This window comes from Pezoporus flaviventris, unplaced genomic scaffold (assembly GCF_033815535.1).
Source record: "Pezoporus flaviventris isolate CSIRO_AGI_PZ_B2104156 unplaced genomic scaffold, CSIRO_AGI_Pfla_v1 ptg000015l, whole genome shotgun sequence".
NCBI classification, from domain to species: domain Eukaryota; kingdom Metazoa; phylum Chordata; class Aves; order Psittaciformes; family Psittacidae; genus Pezoporus; species Pezoporus flaviventris.
This window is the reverse complement of record NW_026892563.1, coordinates 35,600,864-35,615,886: the sequence shown is the minus strand read 5'-3', so window position 1 is coordinate 35,615,886 and position 15,023 is coordinate 35,600,864. Positions and strand designations below refer to the sequence as shown.

At 42.4% G+C, this 15,023-nt stretch overlaps 1 protein-coding gene across 16 annotated transcripts in view; it reads left to right on the top strand.

Annotated features, from left to right (window-relative positions):
• ZBTB20 (zinc finger and BTB domain containing 20) overlaps window positions 1-15,023 on the top strand; it is a 479,626-nt gene that overhangs the window by 23,640 nt on the left and 440,963 nt on the right. For 10 of the 16 annotated variants that reach the window (XM_061454013.1, XM_061454001.1, XM_061453998.1 and 7 more), the window contains exon 1: window positions 4,803-5,302. The exons of 3 other annotated variants lie outside the window; for them this stretch is intronic. The gene's annotated coding sequence lies outside the window, so the exon portion shown is untranslated. Of the gene's footprint in view, window positions 1-4,802; window positions 5,303-15,023 lie in introns of those variants that run through there. 3 more of the 16 variants (XM_061454010.1, XM_061454005.1, XR_009743495.1) reach the window with 2 other exon arrangements.

Here is a 15,023-nt window from a genome sequence, read left to right as displayed (position 1 = left end):
TGTTATCTTCAGGTTTAGAAAACCTATTTTTAATCACTTCATACAGGTATCTAATTTGAATCCGCCTGCCACGCTGCAGGACTCTTGTGCTTTTTTAATTGGCATCTTCCTCATTACATTTGCACGACGTTGCAGAGACACTGCAGGACACTAGTAGAGACATCTGAGTCACCAATCCTGTTGGGCTAGCAGCACGATGGTGTGATACACCAGGGGAGTCTAGGAGATCTGCAGATGTGGTGAAGGGGACTAAGTGGAAGCAATCAAGTTCAGACGTGTTGCTGTGAGTGTTTCGATATCCTGCCTATACCATCTGACAGAGAACTGCGACAGAAATTTGCCTGGGATTTGATTTTTAACACCAATATGGTGTTAAACCAGCCTGGTTTCTAAGAACAATTCCCGGGTTTCTAGTAAAGTGGAGCTCCCTGAATGTATTGGTGGAGCTCTTGTAGGGCAGGTATGTGGAGTACATCAAAACCAGTGGGTTAACACACCCACCACAAGGATGGGCAGGATACCCAACCAGTTCATGGAGTCAGTTCTGCTCAGATTTCTTTAGGATTTGAAAATCAGCCCTTAAACAGCTGCTACAAGGAAGTAGCTCTTTGTCTCAGACATGGTTATGTGATGCTGAGACTCCTTTTCCAGTTGTGGTCGCCAACCAGATATGTCTAAACTCAGCATGTTGGTGCACCTGGCCTCATAAAAAGAAGAGGACAGACCAGAGCAGTATAAAGTATGTTATATGGCACTGAAGCATCTTCCTTCCCTCTCAGTCCATCATCCAGAATCTTGTCGTTTGTAACAAAGACTTTTGTCTGATGTTTCCTATTTCCTCCTTACTACTGAAGATCAGTGTGTTCTTAGCGCAGCTCCCTGGGACAATTGTAGATGGATGCCCCTGCTGTTCCAACCACCAGAATTTTCCACCTGCCTTATGGTGCTAGTCATCTTTTCATACTTTTGAAGGCTTTGCTCGAGGGGTTGGGGCTCCTTTGCCTCCCTAATGGCATTTGTTAGGGAATAACTCTGAACTGAGGAGACAAGTTTGCAGAAAAAGAAAATCAGAGGAGTATCATCTACTGGGCAGACCAGCATTGCCTGTTCTTGCATTCAGGATGGATAATGCAGCCTTTTACTAAGATAGCTGGAAGTCCTCTGTTTCAGCCTCTTTCTTGTGGAGTGACATAACCCAAATTCAGTATCTCTGCCATGGGAGAGGTATTCAACAGTTTGCCTGTTCTGTTGTATGGCAGCGCAGGCCACTGGAGAGAGACTCTTCATCAGAGACTGTAGCAATTAGGACAAGGGGTGATGGATTCAAACTGAAACAGCGTAAGTTCAGGTTGGATATAAGGTAGAAGTTCTTTACTGTGAGGGTCGTGAGGCACTGGAACAGTTTGCCCAGAGAACTGGTAAATGCTCCATCCCTGGCATTGTTCAAGGCCAGGTTGGACAGAGCCTTGGGTGACATAGCTTAGTGTGAAGCATTCCTGCCCGTGGCAGGGGTTTGGAACTGGATGATCTTAAGGTCCTTTCCAACCCAAACCATTCTGTAGTTCTATGTGGCTGCCGTGCAGCCCTTCACCACCCTTCACACAGCAGCCCTGTGTCACCTCACGTGTCCAGCCATGTGACAGAGCTGAAAGCCATCAGCAGTTACAGGTCCTCTTTCCTCTTCCTTCAAGTGAACCAAGTGCACAGCCATAGACCTGCTCATGTCATGGAGAGGAGGAGGTGGTGGCCCACAGGAATGTGGCATGAAAGAGAGCAGCCTCTCATTGAGCATTTTGAATCAAGCAGACAGGCATTTTTATGTTGGCAAATATGTTGGGGTTCTCCATTAAGTTGTACCACTCAGGATTTTCTTTGTCCCCCTTTATAAAAAAAATATTTCCTATATGCTTTAGAAGACTGAATGAGTTGTGAGACAGAGAATTGGGCCACTGGCAGTTTGGATCCATTTAGAATGACTTGCAGGCAAGGGAGCAGTTGGGCAGCTCACATCTTGCAGTGTTTTCCATTTGGGTCAGACAGATATTTGGATTTTATAAATATTATGGCTAATTGGATTAATTTCTGATTGAGGGCCAAAAGTAGCTCAAGTTGGAATCTACTTCATATTTTCTTTTAAACAGTCTTGACGTTTGAAACTGTTTGGTTTTAGTTCTACAGTTCTGTTGTGTACACAAACCCCACACAACTTCTGAAGGGGTGGCTTTGGGTTCCAGTTTGGGTCTGTCTCTAGGAGTTGGAGGGAATGGGGCTCAGGTCTAGAGTTCTTACTGAGATTCAGGCTTCCTCAAAATAGGAGGAAATTTGGCCTGTGATCCTGGTTCAGATACACGTATGACATTTCTGGAAAGTTACAGGAAATAAGGATCTAGATGCCTTTCAACTTCGAGTTTCTGGATCTGGATCAATTGCAAATCTGAGTATTTTCTAACTTAGAGGTGTTTCTGATTTAGTCGTCAGGTTTCAACATGAATATCTGTTAACTTTCAAAGGTTCAAGTCTGTTTTTTATCCCAACTTGGTATGTTTTGAATCAATCTTCCTCTTTGTAGGTATAAGGTAGGTAGGACTGAAAGGAATGAAAGTTTGGAGTCAGATGTTCCAGAGTACTAAGAAGTTCTTATGTCCTCATTTTGGTGTAGATCTGAGTTTTAAATTTTAAATTCAAGGATTATTCCTACTATTTTAACTGAATAGAAGTATATAAAAACTTGTGATTTTCATCAGCTGGCTTTGATAGAAGTCCCCTTGATAAAGTATTTCTATTTTTTCCCATAATATGCTCCATCATAAAACTCAGAGATGCCCAAGATAGGAAGGTGAAGCACTTCACATACTTATGGTACCATCTGCTCATGGCACTACAGTTGAGTCTCTTTTACAGATGGAAAAACTGAAGCATTGTGTGGTCAGTTGGTACATACGCAGTCAGATCCAGTTAACCACAGCTAGAGGCTAAGTCTCCAAATGCTCCTTCTGCTTTCCTGACCTTACGTATACTCCAATAAGGTGAATATGGTCATAAAGTCCAAAGACACAAATACGTGATAGGGCTAAATCTTTGCAACATATATTTGGGTAACTTATAAATTGCCTCCTCATATGCCAGGGGTGTGTGTAGGTAAATATTACAGATGGAGTTGACTAGGTGAACTGTTAGAACTTTTATTCTCTTTATATTTTATCCTAGGGTAAAAAAATACGTTTTGATGAAAAACACTAATGAAAATTAACCTTTTGAGAAAAAAAAAACAAAACCAAACCCAACTTAATCCTCCTGTATTCACTGTACCTCTGGATGAAAGCGTAATGTTTACAAATGAAATACAAAAACTTGTAGCATAATGTTTATGAGTGAAATACAAAAATGTGTAGCAGCTACCAGTGAACAAAACTAATGAAATCCACCAGTCACCAGGCTGGTTAATGTTATAAAGACTGTGAATCATGAATATCCAGCCAGCCTGAGGGCACAAACCCATGAATCCAGGGAGTTTACCTGTCTCCTTTAGTCAGCAGGCTGTCCCTTTTCCATCGCTATGACTTAAGCATATACTGCGTAATAATAAATGCGGTAATAAAAATGCATTTTAGGAAGTAGGATGTTCTAATAGAGCTTCAGATCAAAAGGGAGATTTATTTTACTTAATTGTAGCCACATACAAGCTGGTTACTTAGCCTAGCCAGTTGTGTGGTCTCCCTCCTCGGTGGAGAAAGCTGGGATGAATGGGGAGGTGCCTGTCTCTCCACTGACAATAGAGGGAGCCTACACAACTGGCTTAGATAGGACACTGAACTTTTAGGTGGGTTTGAGTTGCTCCAGGCAATTGTGTCAAGCATCAGATGTGGGTTCTCATCTGTTTTCCCACTAGTTTACAGCATAACCTTGGGAATATCACTGAACCTTCCACCTGCCCACCTCAGACCCAGTTTCTCCATTGAGAGAAAACCCCGTGGATAAAGTTCTCGGGAGAACCCTTGTCCACAGTTGAAAAACAGGTGCAAAACCTTGTTTTCCTGCTCCTGCTACTTTCCCATGCCTGTAGTTGCCATTAAAATCAACAGGGTTTTTGTGACAGTATAAGTTTACCTGTGACAAGTGGCAGAGCTGACTGAAAATGATTTTAGAAGCAGCATACATCCTCAGAGATGACAGAATATTGTAGAACTAAAAACCCAGCAACTGGTTATGTGTATTGATTTTCCCATCTTCACCTCCCCTTTACACCTTCCCTCTACCCCTTCCCCCCCCCCCCGCAAAGAAAATACTGGCAGTGGGGATAACGTTCCTCAAATCAGACCTGTATTTTAAATAACCTTGGCCTGTTTGCAACTGGGAGAATGTTTGGGTTTTTTTACTTGAGAGATTTATTTCTGTCCTTGTAACACCATGTACTATATGCATTGCACCTGTTCAGACATAAGCACAGCACATTATTATAGCTGTAGGGGTAGAAGCTTCCCAATATATGTTTTTTCGAAAGGAGGGAATGCTGGGGGAGCACAGCCCTCTCTTCCCAATTGTTTACCGAGCAGTCTCTTACCAAAGACTTCTTCCTCATCAAGATCAATTTTCCCTGCTCCCCTATTGTCTGGGGAAACCTATCTTCAGGAGCGTCTTTCTTGAAAGATCTCATGACTTTAAAATCATCAGTGGGCTTTGTGTAGCCTGCCTGTCAAAAGAGATATGTTTACACCTTCCCCGCATGTGTTAAAGCTATAAGGTTACGGAGCAGAATGGCTGATACGTTTCAGCGCTTCACGCTAATATCCACGGGGTGGGGGGAAATGTATTTATGATAATGATAGGCACCGTCTGAAACAATGCATTCCAACAGCCTGTAACATAAATAAGAAAGGTGGAGCCAGGCGGCACCGAAGTGTTTATTTGCCAGCAATCCTTCTTCAGCCCCGTATTACCTTTTCTGCGCTGCCTCAGCCTGGCAGCATTGAACCTGTTGCTGCATTAGCCGAGTTGTATTTTGCTAGCGAGGGGAAGGAGGGTTGTCTGCTGTCTGGTAGGAGGGCTTTGTCTGTGTGCGCCTTTCTCTCTGCCTCTCTCCCTCCCTGTCTCTCGCACTCTCGCTCGCTCTCGCTCGCTCTCTCTCGCTCGCTCTCCCTTTCCCGTCTCTCTGGTTTGTAAGGTAGGTTGCAGTGTGTGTATATACACAACATCAAGAGCAGGAAAATGGACTCATTAGGGAGGCAGGCAGTCATTACCACTCACACTGTACTTCCAGGGAGACAGCGACTATGAGGAGACAAACTGAGGACTGGGGAACAAGGTAGGCCAGTCAACTTTTATAAAAAATGAAAGAATAAAGCCTCTACTCTCCCTAAACCCCCAGCACTTCTTTATTCCTCCCCCCCTCACCCTCCGTTTTTAATGTAGAGATGTAAGTTTGCCAGACCTATTTGCTAGCTTAAAATTCGGAACATCTCTAGAAGGCCTTACCCTCTACAAATGTTTCCCCCCCCCCTTCTACTTATTTCAGGGTGTGCCCCCCTATGATTCACTTTAATTACTTTTTGTTTTTGATCACGAAGGAAACAAATACGTTTGTTTTCCAACACTAGTTCCAAGTAAATCAATATCTTTCACTCTTTGAAAACAGCCCTCTCCGTGTGTTTGTGGGTCTCCCTGCTTTTTCTTCTCTGTTTATGCAGTTCCATCTGTCCGTCCATATATCATGTTCTCCTTATTTACTGCTAAATGGGGGTTTATTAGTATTTGCCAATGACTTTTCACTGTAATGCCGGTGACCAGGGTTAACGGTGACTCTCATCCTTTGTTTTCTATATATATATATATATGTACACTGTAAGTTTAAAGTCCATGCTTGGCATACAGTAAATAAAAGCAAAAAAAAAGAAAAGAGAGAGAAAGCAGGTTCCACTGCTCCTGACAGGCTTTTTATTCGGAGCTTTTGCTGTTTGTCTGTTTTGCCGTGGGGGCGGAGGGGGTTAATTTTGGTTATTGCACATTGGACTTTTTCCTCCTGGATATTTTTAACGTCTATTTTTCATTATTAGTATTTTTCCAGTTTCCTTTTACTAGGAAGAAAGGGGACGAATATTCCAACTTTTACGGTGCTGATCTCATGTACCATTATGGAGGGATCACTGGGTTAATAAGAATTCAAACTTTCTAAGAGGGAGTTTGTATCCTTGGCTGCCCCCCACCCTCCCACTTTATGCATGGTTATGCTGTGTTTCCGTGTGTGCTTCTGGGGAAGGGAGGGGGGAAGGGAATAGATATTTTTTACAGTGGTGGCAAATTATGAAATCTTATCGAGCCATTTTGTCCAGAAATAGTAACTATTTATTTACCATTGTTTTTTCCACAAATATGCTGCTTATTTGTAATGTCAAACATTGAAGCTTTTCCCTGAATTAATCTTCCCCCCCCCCCCTTTCTTTCTTTCTTTCTTTTTTTTTTCTGGGGAGGGATTTGTGATGCATTTCATAGCCCATTTAGCATTGTCGAGTTTTTGGAGCCCAGATTTATCATGGGTTCTAAAGGCTGCTTAAATTGATCCATTTGAAATGGTCTTTTTATCTGAGCTCCTGTCATTTCTGTTGGAGAGTAAAACTGTTACTCTGCTGGTAACAAAAAAAGGGGGGGGGGGAGAAGAGAGAGAGTGGAAGTGAGTTACATAAAATGTACTGGAGAATCGTAAGTAATTATATAAAATGGACGCTGATCAGTGGAGATCTCTCAACAATAACAATCACCTTTTTTAATAGAAAATTATTTATTTAATAGCGAGAGGCAGACTTCTTAAAAACATGCATTAGGCCTTCCTCTTAGCACAAAGAAGTCCATAATGCAATATTCCCAACCCACCTGGGACTGCCTAGGAGATTCTCCAAAACCGTCAAATCCTTTGAAATGATTCTTAAAAATCCATTATTTTCCAGCCAGAGAGAACTTTTGCTGCCAACAGGTTTATTTGTTTGTGAGCTGTTGTTTGGGGCTTTATTTAACTGTCCTTTAACTTACGACTCCCTAGTTCCGACAGAAGTGCCTCCTCACTGAACAAACTAAGTTAATTGAAATCCAAAGCAGCAGATCTATTCACTGGCATGACAACTGCAGAAACTACTTGCTCCATTTTATTAGCAGCTTTATTTCCAGAACCTGAGCGAAACTTTTCAAGGTTTTCTATATCAGCGTGCCAAGAATTGGTGGCTCAGCTCGTAGCTGGGGAATGACATTCATTGCTTCCTTTCTTTTTTACTCCCCCCCCCCCCCTTTTTATTCAGGCTTCTAATTAATATTTTGTGGATAGACTTTAAACGTGTTTATTGCTTCAAATGACCTGCTAACTTGTAGCAAGGTATTTCTTCCCCTCCTAAAGTTTGAATCTCGAGCTCTGAAACTGAGATTTGGATATAGGGGGAATGCTGAAGTTATGTCCAAAACGTAGGGGTCCTTGAGGTGGACTCACTGATGCCTCTGGGTGGTGGTCAGCCTGGAGTGATGGAGCTGGAGCATTAGCAGCATCCCCGTCATGGGAAGGGTGGGTTTTCAGGCACCTGTCAGTTTCTCCTGAGCCAGTGCAGATGTGTGTTCTTCAACAGCCCAGGGTTTTTATAGGGAAGCGCATGGACCTGTCCTCAGGATTCTCATGCAGAGAAGCCTCGTCTTAAGCTTTTTGAAAAAACTTTAAAAACAACTACAAGGTACATCTTGATTTTATGAAAACCCCAGGCAGGGAGAATTTGAGCAGAGAAAAAAGTCAGAGGAGGAGAAACGCTTTTCATGAGCCAGTAGGATCTTTATTTTTAATCTTTAAAAAAACTTTTTCACTTGGAAAATTTTAATTTTCTTCCAACCCCAAGTATATTCTAAAGAAAAGAAATTAAATCTTAGCCCTTTCAATAGCGCAAAGTCCGTTTGCAATCGGGACACAGCAGCAAAGGGTAAAGTATGCCTATGTAAACTTAAACCCAGCATCTGATGCTGTAGCTGGAACTCGGGGAGTGCCAAACCTGTTGGCCTGGGGTAGGGGCGGCGTGTGCGGGGCGGTGCGGGGTGCTCCGGGTTCCCTGCTCCCAGCCCCGGCAGCGGAACGGAGCGGAGCAGAGCAGAGCAGAGCAGAGCAGAGCTCACGGTGGTGATTGGGTCACAGTGTGCTTTATTTTAGCGTTGGAGCAGACAGTTATCTAACACACCCACATGAGGAAGTGCTCTGGAGCAGTTATTTCATGCTTTGCCATGCCCTGTAGCTAGAGTAATTTTGGGCTGAATGGCGTGTGTATATGTCTTTTTCACTCCTGTGAGGCGAAAAGCAACGCTGTTGGGGTTTATTTTGTGTATGTTTTTGTGTTGTGTGTTGGGTGGTTGTTTTTTTTTTTTTTCAACGGGACAAAAAATGGGATATAAGACAGTGAAATCCAAATACCAAACAAATACCAAGGCGAATTAATTTTAATAGTAAAGGATTTTGCTTTTCTCTTAAAGAAGGGGAAAAAATATCAATCTTGTTTATTTTGATAAAGACAGTTGTAGCAATTTCCTGAGTTGGCTATATCATTATTGCAAATATTACTCACAGTTTTCCTATTTTCACATTTTCTTCATAGGCCCAGCTTATTCATAAGGGAAAACAGCTGCAGAATATTAAAAAAGAATGTAATATTATTTATATAAAACTTTGATGTAAATAGGGAGCAGTGTCCCCTGTGAGAGAATTCTGCAGGATGGCTTACAAATCCTATACAAGAGAGATTACAGTCTTAGATAAATTGTTATTTAAATCATTTCAAGAAAACCCTGCTCGTTTTTGGGGACCAGATGAGGTTTTAAGCAGAAGGATTTGAATAGGAGTTCTGTTTGGAAATTGGTGGCATGCTGTGGCCTCAGAGATTTCAGTTGGTTTCACTCCTGTTCTCTTTTCATAGGACTTTTTTACACTGTGATCGGTACGATGAAGAGTTTTACTGGGGGAGATTCTTAAATGTTAATGGAAAATTAAACACTGAAATTTAACTTCAAGTTACTTAGACTTTTTTTTTTTTTAAGCAAAACTTTTAGAAAATCCTAATCTTTATAAATGCTTTTATTTTTATTTTTTTTAATGAAACAACGCACCCGAGAGGGTCACTTTTAAAGAATAATTTGTTCTCTCTGTAGGGTCTGTAGTTGAAACCGTGCTGCAGAGGTAAAACGATGGCAAATTAGAGTGAAACCGACTTCGCTGATCCTGTTGGTTTGGCTTAAGAAAATGCAGAAAGTGACCAAACAACATCAACTATGAAAAATACCTTGGATTTTTAATAATCTCTATGTGCCAGTAATCCAGGTTTCTCTTGGTAAAGAGTAACGTTTGACTGTGCACCAGATTTTGAGATACTTCTGTGCTATCTGTACAGCTTTAACTTGAGGAGATTTTCGCAGATGCATCAAACTTTCAGTAAGGAGGGACTAAAGGCAAAAGCTTTTGTCCAGGATGTCTTTTTGCTTTGATGGTGTTGCCTGTATCCCTGCTTATTTTTTATCTTAATATTTAGCTCTAACAGCACCAATCCAGTTCTACTCTAACAGGAAACTGGTGTTTCAGAATGGTTGCTGCCTATGTTTCATGTTTTCATACACTTTTATACTTAATGCTTCTTTGCCATCGTGTACTGTGATGGCATTTTGACCGCCCGGTGCTGGAGTGAGTCCTGTTTGCAGATGGGTCCTGTTAAATGGTCACTGGAAGCACAGGGAGCTGTGTCACCTCTTTCTTCCAGGTTTGCAAGAAGTTCAGCTTTTATCACGTGCGGTGAAGACAGTGTATCTTGAAGTAGTTAAAATACGGTAGTGGGAAATGGGGGTAATGGGAAAAAGCTGTCTTTAAAGGGGAAAAATACTGTTCCTCTTAGAGTTGGGGTTTGGCTTTGGTTAGATGAGTTCGGAGGGTCCCAGCCTCAGTTTCTGATGGGGTGGATGTTCACCTCGTGGAGAAGTGAGTTGCTGACCGAGTTGGCACTAGGTGGCACTATGGGAAGAAAGGCCATGGACTATGTGAACACAAAGGCTGAAATCCTTTCATGCCAAGAAGTGAGCTCTTCCCACCACCCACAGGCTGCCCCGTGGAGGGCACATTTGCAGCCTGTGCTTTTTGTTACCAGGGACTGTTCTTCAACTGCTTTTCTGAATGATAGGTATCCCAACAAACCAATCCTACCCAATGCAAACATTGGCAGCGTCTTTAGGACTGTATTCTTCAGTGCCTCATGTCTTAATCCTTTCCTTGTGCTTTCCTAAAGTGGGGGGGACACACAGACCCCTAGCTGACATTTTATGTCCAGTTTGTGCAAGATAGTCCAAAGGCTGAACCAAAACCCATATGGTCTTCCTGAATATTTGAGCTACTATCAAACTGGTGGTTATACAAGTCTGTATTAAAAACAGTTGCCAGTGAAGAGGAAAACAAACCTGAACGGGTGATGCCTCTGACCCTCTCCAGAGCACCTGTGGGAAGGCTCCTGCAGGACAGAACTGGTGCCATGCTGTTACACCTATAGATGACCTCTTAATGTTACACTTCCGTAGTAAATTGATCTTGGGATTGTGGTAGAGCTAAAAATGCAGGCAAGCAGAGTGTGCCATTTGATTCTAAGGTGAATACAGCATGCAAATTATTGTATGGATTCCCCCCCAGCTAGAAGACAATCTTTCTAATATCTTGGTTCTAAAACCATCAATAGTTGGAAGTGTGATCAGTCCCTTGAGGATACAAAAGTAGGACTGGGAAAGTTGCCTTATGGACTTCAGAATTGTCCCGTCAACTGACTGAAAGTTAATTATTGATTTCTCTTTCCTCCCTAGAGATCCATATGCCTTTCTTTCTGGCTAGAAAGTTAGTGGTCACAGTGCAGGAATTTGAGAGCAGTCAGCGTGTGGCAACGCAAGAGTTCATGGGCAGGATGTCAGGAATGGGTAAGATGAAGGTTGATATGGGGAGAGAGTGGAGAAAGCTAACTAGGTAAAAGGCTGAATGTCCACTATCGTTTTATGCGGGCTGGACGTGGAGCCTGTTATTCTCCATGGCTTTGGCTCCTAAACTCCTCGCAGTCTGATAGCTCAGTGAGTCACGGACGTTAGTGACAGAGAGGAATGCTGAGAATAAAACCAAAACAACAACAAAAAAACCCACCCCCAAAAGCTCATTGTTTAGGCACAAACACCAGAAAACCATGTTTAATTGCTAATGTGCTCCCTCTGCTGGTTCCCGAAAACTGGCAAATGCTATTCCCGGGAGACCGGGCCACACCCTCTGGGACACGGCCTTGCGAGAACTGTGGCTAAATGAGTGGCTTCGAGCTCCCTCGCAGCCGGCGGTATTAACAAACAGCAAAAGAACTCTCCCGATGAAGTGTGTTAAAGCCTTATATACCGGGCATGGCTGCTGAGAAAGGTCATGAAACGTCCGGTCCTGCTTTGTTTCCAGTTTTTATATTTGATAGGTGCTGCTTTTTCCATCTTTTCCCAAAGTTTGTGTTTCCCGTTCTGCTGCTGCTTCTGGGATTTTAAACTGAAAGAGTTTTACAAATGTTCTCATTGGTGCTTTTAGTTTCAATTCTAGTGCATCTGAAGAAGTCACAGTAGTAGCCTAGGCTTTGGCAGCTTCCAATTCTTTCTGTCACTGTCAGTTAAATCTGCTTGTCGGCTTTATACTGTTGTGCCCACTTCATCCTGTCCTTTGGCTTGAATACCGGCTGTTTTTTTCAGGATACTCTTGAACATCCTTCCTCGCTGGGATGAATCTCTATTTCTTTTCCAAACATAGACTGAATTGTTCAATATGTTCCCCACACAGCACATTTCTTCAGTAGAGAAGTTTTTAAAATCCAGCATTTTTTACTTTCATGCTGTGAAAAATGTCTAAGTCCTGGGTAAGACTAAGTATTGCATTAAAAAAAAACCCTGAAGAAATCTTTATTAATTCCCGTAGAATATGTGGAATGTGTGGAAGATTTCTGACATAGTAATTATATAATGAAAGATTGTCCTGTATTTCCCATATTTTCCACCTACGTGGACTGTCATGATAAAGAGTCTCGTCTTGCAGCCGTTGACACATCAGTGGGAATCAGCTGTGCAGAAGCTGTTGCAGGACTGGGCTCAAGTTTTCCGAGTAGTGAAAAGTTTCCTTCCTGCAAGTCTCATGCTTCCCATCGAGGTGGCTGCTTATTAAATCTTTATCCAGAAGGGACAATAAACCAAACAGCCTGGTGGGTAGCTAATTGGCTGGAGTGACTCAAGCCACATATAAATCTCATTTGTACTCAGTACATTGACTCTCTCTGGCCTCATCGCTCTCTCTTGCGCCTGTTCATTTTGAGATGGAAGGCAAAGAAAATAATCCCTGGTTCTTCTCTCTCAAAGTCTCAGAGGATGCTTGTAGGATGATTCTCCATTATTTCACTTTCACAGACCCTGCAGTTTAGGAACCCTGAAAAATAGCACAGGGAACTGGCCCTTGTGTGGGCAGTCACAGCAGAGACATCAGGAAACCAGTGCAGCACGGAGACCACATCACCCTCCTGTCACCAGGTCCCTGGATGTGAGGAGTTGTAGCAGGGTTTGGTGTCTCTATGATAGGTTGCCCTCCTGCTGTACCTGCTTTGGGCATAAACAGCGAATTCAGCGCCTGGGGCTACCAATCTGGCATCTTTTGCCAGTGCTAAACTAATACAAGTGATGAGAAGCGACACGAGTTCCCTGTCCTGGCTCATGTGCGGACTGTTGGAAGTCCAAGCCATGTTTTGTAATTTCCAGCATTTCATAAAAATGCTGCTTTTATTTTCCTCCCCAAGCCACGGCCAAGTTTTAAAAGCTCCAAAGCTTGCTCCCATTAGATAGAAAAAGTGTGGTTTTAAGATAGTGATGTTTCCTAAACGAGCTGGTTCCTCCTGAGCTGTACCAACTTCAAATCATTTATTCACTAAGTCAGTCAGGCTCAGCCTGAAACATTTCACTGCTGTGAAAGCAGCTGCTCCTGAACGAGGTTAAAAGCCAGTTGTGCTTTTGCAGTTCATTCGACTATGCTGTACTTCGTGCTGGACAAGGGTAAGCTCAGTATTTTTCCCTGGTGCTGGGCATTTCTGGATTCTGGAATGAACTGTCTGCTAATCTCTGAGTCCGTTTTTACAGGGGACCAGATCCAATTCAAAGCCTTTCTTAATTATTTTTTTTTTTAAACAAATTTAGTTTTTTTTAATTTATTTCTTTTTTTTTTTTAAGCTGTGTAAAGAGATCTTAAATACTTTCTGTCAGCACAAAGCTGTGGTGCCGTATCAGAAGCTGTAATCAAATTGCAGTGCAGTCACTACTGTGATATATGCAAATACATAGGTATCAGTAAAGGTTACCCACTTATCAGGGAAGCAGGATTCATAGTTTTTTCTTAGTTTTCTATGTAACTTTCAACAAGTCACTTCGTTTCTCGGTGTCTCAGTTATTAGTCTTCAGGATAGGGATAATGATGTTTATCGTTTTCTGAGCAGCTGGGAGAGCATCAGTTATAGCTATGTTAGCAAATTTTATCTTCTCCTCTCAAATCTGTGCCTTGTTATTACCCTAAAAGTGCATTGGAACTTCCTCCTTTACTCTGAAGGGTTTGCTTTAGCCTTCAGTGAAGTTTTTGAATGCATGTGCTCTTTCTCTGGCATATTATGGTAGAGCTGACACCTGAGTCTTGGGTTTGGTTGTGTTTTTTGTTTTGCTTTTTTTTTAAAGGAAATTTTCCCCTCATGGAAATTAAGAGCTATCATTTACTTAGGTAGTTCAGATGGCAGTAACCGTTCTGCTGTTACCGTGCAGGCTGTATTATGCTGGTGTATTTTGCATATGTTTTGAGCTACGTGTTTTCACTGCATTCAGCCTTTAGGCTGTCTTGACCAAACTGCTTTTAATAACTGAGTTAGCTCACTTAAAGCTTTCTCTGTGGTGGGGTGAGAGCCCTCTTGTCTAGATCACATCCATGTGCAGTCCCGTGATAATTTAATCTGCTACCAAAATGAATTTACTTTTCATTCCACATCTTTTCTAGGTGAAAAAGAAAAAGGGGAAAGCAGAAAGGAAATGAGCTGAAATGAACTTTTCTGGAGTTTCCTGGTTAAGACTGGTTTGCAGGAGCGCAGTTTAGTTGACTGTAAGCTGTTTCAAAAAGTTAATAAAATCCGGAGTAATGTTACTATGGAACATTGGCTTCAATGTGGTAGAAGTGGTACAAATGGAGCATTTAGGAGGGAGGTTTGGGAAGAATGCGAGCAGCTAAACAAAATAAAAGCTGAGACGCAGGCAGGGGGCAGAGCTGTTCAAAGAAAATGAGGACAAAAAGTCTTAACTTCATGCAAAAAGAGGGGCTAACTTGGTCCCACTGCCAGGAGAGGGAGAACATTTTAGCAGCGGGATCCTGTACGTGTAGGACCCGAGTGGGGTGGGAGGAGGCCACAGCCCTTTCCTTTTCCCTCAGGAGCAGTGAGCTGGAATAATCATCATACAATCATCGTCCTCAGAGGACTGTGCTCTTGGGATAAGAAGTTCCACGTGAAGTTTCTGAATGTCTGTGTCTTGGCTAAGATGTTCATGGGCCATTCTTTTGCCCTAAGTTACGTCTGTAAAAAAGTTGACCAATTCCATGAAATTGGGACGAATCAACATTGAACCGAGAGCTGAATTTAGCTTTGTATTTCCAGCCTAATGGCTGCAGCTGGCATATCTCTGATGCATGGTGCTCCACAAGTGATGTGTGAGAAGGAGACCATTTTCTTTAGGACAGTGCTGCTTAATTTGACCTCATTTTTGCTGTGTTAGGTACTGTCTCCCTTGTGGCAGCATGCATAGGTACGTGAATATGATTCTTAGCAGATCTCTCCTTGAAATCGGTGATTATGGAGCTGATGGAAAAAGTTGCTTTTAGGTAGGAAGTAGTGGTGATTATTCTCGTAATGCCCAGGCAAAGCCTGCAAAGAATTTAACATCCAAAAAGATGCCTTTTTTGTTGT